Below are 10,445 nucleotides of genomic sequence, written 5' to 3'. Positions count from 1 at the left end.
TAAAATGCACAGCATTTACAATACTTTTATTAACGCTGTAGTATATCTATATAGTCCAAAATTATATGTTTTAGCTTATATTTGATTATAATTTAGAGATTTCACTATAGCACAACAGCACACTTGTCTACTGAATCATAGAGTGCCAATTTCTTTTCTTTTTTATAATTCCAAAACCTAATGGAATTGTGGATAAACATACAGTAATAACAACGTATATAATATAGTGAAAATAAAAACAATGTCAATAAACTGTTAGAGAAAAACAACAAAGAGAAAAATAACAAGAAAAAACAATAATAATAATAAAAAGAAGAATAAGAATAAAATGTTGCACTTCCATATAAAACACCAGGAGGTTCCATCTTCAAAATAAACCAAACTTGGGACTGACAAAAGCAATCCACTGTTAGTTAAAAAGAAAGAAAGAAAGAAATACGTTCGCTGTCAGTTTGGCCAATCAAGCACAGATGCCTCTATCGTTTCTTTTGACTTCCGCCCGCGGCCTTATGGACAGCACGCTATGAAAGACCAAATCTGAAAGCAAAATGTATATCAGTAGGCCTACGTATATATAAAAAATGTGTATTATTATTTGAAAACATAATTTTGAGAAACAAACACCGAAGATGTTAGGTTATTCGTTGGAGAGAAGGGTGGACCTGCATGGCCTTTAAAACGGTCCCATCATAAACACGCGTAGGCCTATAGTTTGAGAAGCCACAAAGCCATGTTGTGCCTCACTGTTTACAAGGTTGATTATTTCACTCAATCTATCCCTATACATTCTTTAATTATTTTGACGAACTAATTCGACTGGCTCTTTCAGAAGAGAATGAAGATATTTCCCTGTCCCGTCTTCTGGGGTGAGGCAGGTTGTCTGTCAGTGAGGTATAGGCGACAGTCTGTCTGCAAGCCGTAAGCTGATCTCCAGAGTGCTAGAGGAAAACGGGCAAGATTCCTGGCCTGCAAGCCGAGATATTGATCTACCTCAGCCACCTAAACAATGCCTCACCTGTTTCCCTTGTCCATACTTTATTTTATGCAGTCTAATGCTTGTTTTGTTTGACATTTCTTTTATTTCCATGGATCCGAACTTTGATACACTTTTGGGAGTACTACATAAACACTGTTTTGTACCTGAACATCCAGATCTCACCAGCAGCATTAGAGACCACCCTTCTCTCCCGGTGCAGAAAATTACTCCCCGTTGTCTTTACAGTTAGGCCAGAAAAGAAAAGTTTTCATTCAGCGGCGCAGTGTCCAATAACATCCAACGTGAGATAAAACTAATTACTCCATTATGCCTCTAGGGTTAATGTTTCATAAATTGGATCCACTAAAAGCTCCTTTATTATTTATCTGGCTTCGCTTTGGGCTGCTTGTTAAACATATCAAGATTACTTTCTGATCTTGTAACAACTATTGGTCTGCAATGGTGTCGCACAGATTCATTCATACAGCCCTGCGCCCACCTCTTTTATCAGTATGTCTTGAACACGGTGCTGCTGCTGACAGACAGCCAACTTAACCAGAGAGGAAAACGTTGCCTCGGCTAATTTCATCCCTTTGTTAATTTCGGATGCAAATGCAAGCGGATTTGTTAGAGCCATAATATTTTACAACATTTGCGCGAGCGAGAACACATATGCGCACGTGCGTACGTGATGGTGAATAAATATTAACATAAACGTCACACGAATTACAGAGTAATGCAGAGTGTGAGACTTTATCCTGCCTTGTTGTGTATCATTTTAAAATCATAATTTAAAGAGTTTACGATCCGATTCGTGAAATGACGAAAGCGATTGTCGTGACGATCAAAACAGGGCAGATGGTCACCATATAAAATAAATGCTCTCTGTTGATAATTTTCTAACTATTTATTTGACGCTAAAACACGCAAACAGCAAACTTGTGTACTTTTGCACTTGCTGTCATTTATTTTCAGTAAACAGTGTGTGAGCTCCTGATTGAATGCTATGCAAAATGTGGTGGCTGTTACACTGCTCTTGATCGTCCTTACACCTGTGAAATATATGAATGGACAATACTCTAAATGGTGGCTGTGGCATCATTCCAAAGATAGCAGATAGATGTGGGTCATCTGTGCCCATGGAGTATCTTATCAGTGCATCGCTTTCTGAGGAGGGGACTCTTTATACTGATAGAAATGGTGCCTTACAGCCAGACTTTGGCTGCTCAACAAACAAGGCAAACTTCTCTATTGCCAGCCTGACGGAGATTGTATACAGGAAGATGTGTTAAGATGTCTGATTGTTTGAGAATGTTACAGAGACAGGCTCAAAGGATTTGGGCACAAGGACCTGTGAGATGAGGTTGCAAACCAATGGTGCTCTAATTTGTGAGGCATTGTTGACTAAGATCAAAGGGGTATTCCACAGGACGGATTGGGAGGAAAGATGCGGAGATCTGAGGGAGCATGCGTGTCTATATGGGTAGCTAGCTGAGCACACAGTGCTATCAACTACAAACTGGGGGTCTGTGGGTCTGATTCCCCAGTGGGGCACCAAAGAGAATGAATGGGTAACAGAAGGGTCCTAGTGTATAGTACTGCCGTTATGCACCTGAGCAAAGCACTTAACCCCAAGTTGAGTGCTGCATCATGTTACTCTGGTCCCCTTAACCCCTCCTCCATCCAGGGCACCTCCGCAAAAGAGAAACTGTTCTCCAAGAGTTTTCCCAGGTTAAATAAAGGTATAAGGGGGAAATGGGAGTATTGATATTGTGAGAAAATCTGGCTGTTTGCTTTGAGGTGCAAGAGATATTCCTCTGAAGAAACAATAATGCCGGTATTGAGTGGTGTGAGGTTCTTAAACACTGAGTAAATAAGGATTTGTGCTTTTGATTTAATGTTTTACAAAAAAGATGTACTTTATTTTAAGTTTAACTTTACATATAAAATGTGTACAAGTAAACCACATTGTGATGTATAAAGTTATATGAAGTGTTTATATAAATCATGTCCAAATAAAAGTACTTGAGTTTGGGACCCGGAGTCTGGGAGGAAATAAGGGTGTTTAAGGTGCCTCCTATTGACCTAAACTCTGTCCCTCTGATGCTTTGTGCACAAGCCCGTGACCCGTTGAATAGTTTTCACTATTCATCCTCGTCAGAGTGACCGCACTTCAAGGAGGACCAGAGGAAGGGAGGGAGGCAGAGAAAAAGAAGGAAGAGAGATTAAGTCACATATTATTTGGACGTGACTATTATGAAGATGGTGAAGGTGGAATGTTCATCTACATTGAACATAAATATAGAATTTAGTATTAGTATTATGAATTAGAGCAAAATTTCAATATAACCAGACATTAACCATGCACATAATATAAAACATATACACAGTAACTTGTGAAAAATGGTACAAGCTCCTGTATAAATATAAAATATTGGCTATAGAGATATAATGTACATAAAATGTACATTGTGGTCAGAAATAGTGAAGGATGCTTTAACATAGTATCAGGTTAAATATTATTGGTATCCTTGGCAGGAGATCCTCAGAAGTCGCCATCAATTGATGGAGAACAACAATGCTTTATTTGGCAATAAAACTCAGTATTACTAGCTAAATGTTCACTGAGCTGTAACATTTACAATGTTATTTTATTATGCAAGGCAGACTTCTGAAAACAATTAATATCTGTAAAGGTGGTGAGATGCCCATCACATGTTATCTGTTGCTTTCTGACAGAAAACTCATTTTCCATCAAAATAATAAAAAGGAAAGAAAGTGAATGCCCTTTTATTTATTTTAGTTAAAAAATGAATTTACACAGGGACAGAATAATGGCAACATTGAACTAATGTTCTGTTGCTCTTATTTTGCCATTATAACTGTACAATTTCTTTAATTCATCCATCCATCAATCGAACATGAATGTATTTTATTTTTGCTCTTTACAATAACAAAAAAATGTGTTGCATTAATAAAATTTTACTTATAATAGAATATGACTTGGATGTCCTATAAAATGTATGATTCAAAATATTTTGTGTATTTTAATAAATTCCTCATTTAATACAAAATCTGTTTAAAATTGTCCGTACATTTTGATCTTTATTTCAAATTTACAGGTTTTAAAAATGTTTTTCTGTGCTCACCCTGTTTCTATATTGTCAGTATTCTCTCAGTATCATTTTAGCAGCATATGTTTTTCTTTTCTTTTTTTAAAATATAAGGTAAATTTAGCTATATTACTCTTATGATGAATGATCTGGCATCTGTTAGTGTTACTGTGTCACCATTTCTCTTAGTGCCAAATAGGCAGGGAGGGGGGAGGGGGGACAGAGGGATGTGCATAAATTGAAAAGAGAAATAACAGTCTTAAATTTGTCATTGTCTTCCTCTAGATGTCTGGCAGTGTGTGCTGCAGTAGCCTGAATCCACCCTGTGATGCGTTACTCACCCATGCTGAGAATGTTTACAGTTGTAATCAAGGTCCATGTAACTTGTTTGTGAAATGTTTTGCCTTTATGTTTTAGAGGTGCTATACAATTTGCAAATAGTAGGGCATGAAGTCACAGTTTGATTAAATTGCTGTCAGTACAAAAAGGAAAGAAAAAGAAAACAGAAGCATTGTACAAAACCAGGACTATTATTTTGCATCCCCTTTATAGAAGGAGTTCAATTTTTCTGTCTTTAGACAATCTTTATTAAATTAATTTAAATAGAAAAGAAAAACATGGCATTGTGCAACGATTTGCTTTGCTTAAGAAGATCTGTATATTTTCTATTTTACAAGCAATGTTTTGTGATATTTTGTTTGTTGTCAAGACAGTATTCCCCTGTTGCTAATGTTTTTGCTGTAAAGAAGGAAACATGCTGATCTACTGTGACCCAGTAAATTGTTACTTTGGGAGATAAAAACATACCTGTTGTCATTGATTCCTTTGGAGAGAGGAGCCTTTGCATGACCACTCCTATGCATGAAGCTTCTTTCTATTACCTGAAATTCCCCAATATTTGGCAAGTTTACTGACAGAAATGAGAGTGACGCATAAATAATTTCATATTTGTGTGTGGCAGCTTAAGGAAACCTTGAACAAAGGTCTCCTTAGACACACACACACACACACACACACACACACACACACACACACACACACACACACACACACACACACACACACACACACACACACACACACACACACACACACACACACACACACACACACAGACACAGACACAGACAGAGGTTTAAGCTTGCACACTTTCAACACCCAAAGGCTTCACTCACTGCAGACATTACAGGTCTCCGGAGATATCATCTTGAGGGTTTCTTTTATTGTCTACAGTTTTGAAAGTAAACAACACATGTCTCATTCAAAGAAAACTAATACATCATGGAGGAGATAATGAGGGCTTTTCGTTGCTACCTAGGTGAGAAAACATCATAATGGAAAAGTGTGAAAAAAAAACATGCCTCAAAATGTACACACACACACACACACACACACACACACACACACACACACACACACACACACACACACACACACACACACACACACACACACACACACACATATATATATAAAGAGTGCTTAAGGTAGGGGAAGGGTCGTCAGTGTAATTATAGATGTAATAATCGAAAAACACAAGTAGGCCTATATAAATATATAGCACATATAAGTGCATTGTTGCTATCTAATGATTAATTTAGATTTTTTTTAAATAAAATGATGTATTATATATTTTATTATATATAGGGCCTACATTTATTTCCTCACCACAATATCTGATCTGTCCAGATCTGTCCTTATTTCTAATGCATTAACATCAATGCAAATGTCTAGATAATTGAAATAATGGCATCTATCTATCTATCTATCTATCTATCTATCTATCTATCTATCTATCTATCACAAAACAAAGAACAAAGAAAAAACATATTAAAGATCATTTCTAAAAAGGATCTCACTGCAGGTCATGCATGAATAATTAAAACACAATAAATCAACAATTTAACAAACGCTCTCGGAGGAGGGCAGCTATGCATATGTGTTGTTTCTATAAACACTTCGTCACAAAGACTCAACACGGATCAGAGCTCGAGCCTCAGTTTCAACACAACGGCCCGTGCACAGTCCTCTTTCTCGTGCAACAAATAAAAATACCTCTCTCCTCTACTCATGCTGCGATAGTTTCTGATCATCTGAGAAAATAAAGAGATGCAGACTTTCATTCGGCCCTGTAGGTGGGTGGAACACAGAACCCAAGCTGCCCTCGCCACCAATTTTACAGAGCAATTATCTACTTGGATTCATGGGAGTTTACTAAACAAACGGCAGCCCCGCTGCGCCCCTCTCAGGCTACGGCCCAGATCAATTCTGCATCACAAACCGCCATCGATGATCACCCTGCCTACACTCGAATCACCTATATGCATCGATTATTTTTGTCTTAAAACAGGTGTCCGTTTTATAAATGTGCTACCTCCATGCATCTTATTAGCCTTAATTATTCACCCGAACCGTTCTGTGCGCTGATCCATGGCCATGCTGCTGTTGTTTATAGCAATTATGATTCATATTCTTTTGCCTTGCTTTTAAATAAACAACACTAACAGTCTGTCATCCTCAGACCAGTCAATTGCACTTGTGCGACTATTAGAGCAGATATAGCTCCAGAGTCCCAAAAATCAATGCCACCGTGATTAGACCGATGACAGCAAATTCACAGTTTCAGCCGAGAGTGTTCAGGAAGAGACGAGGTGTATGGCAAATAAGTCGCACTTGTCTGCACACAAAGGAAAAATCCCCCCGTCTTTGTTTATAAGGTGTAAAAATCCGGAATGATTGCACACGGTACCGAGGACATTCGGCCTGTTTTGTCGCCAGCATTTTACGAAAAAATATTTTTGACAATTTTCAAAGCAGTTTTAGGTCATTTAGTCACTGAATAGCCCCACAATCGACAGGTTTGGTTTCATCGACCTCAGAGAACAAATAGCCTACAACAAAATAAAGACATGAAAAAAGAAAGGAAAGAAGATTGGACGGCTATTTTATCTCATGACAAAACAGAACATTCATAAAACAAGAATAATGTAAACGAAAACCTATTGAGAAAATACAACCGTCAAGATTCTGGGTAATCGCCAGTCTGCGAAGAATGACCATTTTTATTCACCTGCATTTTTATTCACCAGCCAAGCTACTTTACGCGCTAGACGCGACCTACAATATGACAATATGTCAGACACACGTCATTGTCACTTATTTTTTATTTAGCCTACTGATTTTACTTTTGAACTACTAATAAATAAATAAATAAATTATCTGCGTCATACATAGCTTCTTTGAGTCTACTACACTGTGAAAGATTAATGTTGGTTTAACATAAGTTTAACAAAAAAAGTAGCCTAACCTGGTGGCCTTAACATTTTAAGTTAATTGTTAATTGAATTAATTGAATTGTTAATACAACGAAGGAGATTGGTTTAATCAAAAGAAACTCAAAATATTAGGTTATCTGCACATACATTATCTAAGTTGATTTGACAAAAAAAAAATTGTGATAACAAACCATGAAAATATTTTTTTACAGTGTATGCCTACATCAATTGTGCGTAGCCTATACTGTCTCTTTGTGCAGCACTTCATAAAAACAAAGAAATAGGCTACTAGTGCTCTAAGCCATGACATGCGTTTTTTAGGCCAAAACATTTTTTGTCACATACAGCAAATGGTATGGAGGGAGGGTCTAGCTATAGCCTCCGTTTTGTTTGACAATACTTTAAACGTCAACAAGAAGTGACGTCACCCGACATCGCTCAGAGCACCTTTAACGGCAAAATGACATCCTGGGGGTGACCATGGAATGCACACTAGGCCTACAACGGATTGAAGGCCCCAATTGCGCACTTAATTCGGCTGGAAGGAGCCTCGGAATAGATTCCTCTTCGCGCCGTGCAAAATGCCGTTTGTAATTCACCCACAATCATAAGCATGGTCTAATAACAAATAATTAGGAAATAACGAACAATAATTAACAAATAACATTGCAACAGTCATTGTCAAGTGTTTGATGACGTTGCACTGTAAAAAAAGTTAACTTAAGTAGGCTACAATTAATCAACTTGGATGTTTAAGTTATTTAAACTTAAATTACACTAATCTGACTTAAAAATGAGTTTCATTTTGTAGAATTTATATAAAAAATGTTGAACATGGCTTAACTTAGGCTATTTTGATGAGTTAAAGCAATGTAAAAACATGTGTTGTCAACTTATTGATCATATATTTTTTTACAGGGTGCTGGTGGGCACGCCAAATTATTTTTTTCTATGGTGAACAACCAGATGCAGTGTGCAGGGAGTATAGTGAACACTGCATGAAAGGATCTTGAACTGGAAGGCAGAGAGTGTAGGCCACGTGGGCTAAGCCCTTTTTAAAACCGACAATTGATAATTTCGATCTGAAGTCGACAAAATAAACCGTTCTTGTTACCCCTAATATGTCAAACACAATTGCGGTTTTGCGCAGTTTTCAGCTCGTCACTCTACGCGGTGAAGACACACGCAGTTTTAAAAAAAAACCTTATAATTGTCTGTGCGTTTAAGCGTATAGCGGAGACAGACATTTGTTTACTAATTGCGGCAGCTATGTTTGTTTGGAGAGTTTTGTGGAAAGAAAATGGAAAGTCTCTGACTGCTGATCTTAACCACACAGTCCAAGATCAATCACTTTCTGCGAATGTATATTATTAAACAGCATGGGGTGGCTGAGGCGCGAGGCGCGAGGCACGGGGCCGTCAGGAGTCCAGGGCTCCGAAGCGGCTCCTCTCTGGCGCTGCAACAGGGCAATTGTTGACACGCTTTTTCCTGCCAATCTGCAGCTCTCCTCCGAACGCGGCTGCCATGGCAACCTGCTCTTACCCGTGGCGGCAGCTGGCAGCCCCTCACTTACGAAGTTGTGCACGCTTCCAATGATTGTCGACTCACGAAAACGAGGGAGAGCTGCTCTCCACTGAACTGGATTTTGTCGTGGTCGGCTGAAATAGAAATAGCCTTACACCACTGCTATTTCAGTTGGCGAGACGTACACTGACAAGAGTCGAACTCGGTTGCCGCATTGGGTGTTGCTGCATGGCTGTGGAATTTGTTTTGGGTGTTTCTTTGCGTCAGGTGTGCGTCCATTTTCTTGACTATGGAACATTTAAAATGACAGCAAAAACAGACATTAGTTTTGTAATATTCACGCTTAAAAATAAAGGTTCTTTACTGGCATTGAATGTTCCAGGAAGAACATTTAAGGAGATGGTTCACCCAAAACTGAAAAGTCTGTAAAAATGTACTCACCCTCAAGTTGTTCCAAACCTGTACAAGTTTTTTTTTCTTTTTTCTGTTGAACACAAAAGAAGATATTTTGAAAAATGTTGGTTACCAGACAGTTGAAGGCACACATTGAATTCCATAGTATTTTTCCCCCTGGAAGTCAATGGCTACCATCAACTGTCTGGTTACCAACATTCTTCAAAATATCTTCCTTTGTGTTTAACGGAACACAGAAACTCATACAGGTAATGAACAAAGAGACTGAGTAAATGATGACAGAGTCAGACAGACTTTTCATTTAACTATCCCTTTAAGGTCCGCTGCACAAAATGTTCTTTATTATGGAAAAATGTTCTGTAGATTATAGGCCTGTAATCTTCTTGACAATAAGGGGGGAAAAAATATTTTAAGAACTGTTCACTAAATGGTTCTTTAGGGATCCAAAAATTGTTCTTCTGCTTCATTGCTGCAAAAAATTTTTTTTTAAGAGTAGCCTATATGCATTTTTGAGATGATAAATGAGAATGAGTGTTTTAATGTTTACAAAGATCATGTATTAAACTCAATGTAATATTCATCTTTCCTTCCTTCACAGGGCCATTACCACCATAAACATTGAGGGGGATACATCCCCCAAAATTCATTTTGTGGTCAATCAACATGAGCTATTCTATGACAGCTTCTTGAACTTTTACCTTCGGTTCCATCGTTGGGTCTGAAGACACGCTTTTCCTTTTACAACAAATCTTTCCTGTCTTATTATCTGCCAATGTACACAATGGCCCCTTCCTATGGTACAATCTTTCTAACAGAACAGCTAAACTACATGTACGGTACCACTTTCTCACATGCTGAATGTGTGCAGGGGACACAAAGACTAGCCTCACTCGTCTCATTATCTTAATCTACTGCTTTCACCTGTGCCCAGCTCCAGCAGGAACACTCTCATATATCGACCCGCTGGCCACAAAGAGCCGCCGCTCCACCACTAAAGCCCGGTAAGCGATACCTCAGGGTGTCATACTGAAAATTAGACTTGGATTCAACCAGGGAGTCTTGCTAAGTAAGGGCAAGACCACAGGAGAAGTCTTTATTCAAAACAGATGTGCTGGAATACACAAGACCCATGCAATGTGTGTC

At 38.2% G+C, this 10,445-nt stretch overlaps 1 protein-coding gene across 1 annotated transcript in view; it reads left to right on the top strand.

Annotated features, from left to right (window-relative positions):
- foxg1a (forkhead box G1a) overlaps positions 1-4,893 on the top strand; it is a 12,251-nt gene extending 7,358 nt beyond the window's left edge. The window contains exon 2 of the mRNA XM_077239746.1: positions 4,375-4,893. The gene's annotated coding sequence lies outside the window, so the exon portion shown is untranslated. The remainder of the gene's footprint in view (positions 1-4,374) is intronic.
- The last annotated feature ends 5,552 nt before the right edge of the window (positions 4,894-10,445 follow it).

The sequence above is a fragment of the Siphateles boraxobius genome, unplaced genomic scaffold (assembly GCF_051911475.1).
Source record: "Siphateles boraxobius isolate OS27281-9 unplaced genomic scaffold, OSU_SipBor_1 22, whole genome shotgun sequence".
In the NCBI taxonomy this organism is placed as follows: domain Eukaryota; kingdom Metazoa; phylum Chordata; class Actinopteri; order Cypriniformes; family Leuciscidae; genus Siphateles; species Siphateles boraxobius.
Note: the sequence above shows the minus strand (reverse complement) of the source record. Positions and strands in the feature narration are given on the sequence as shown.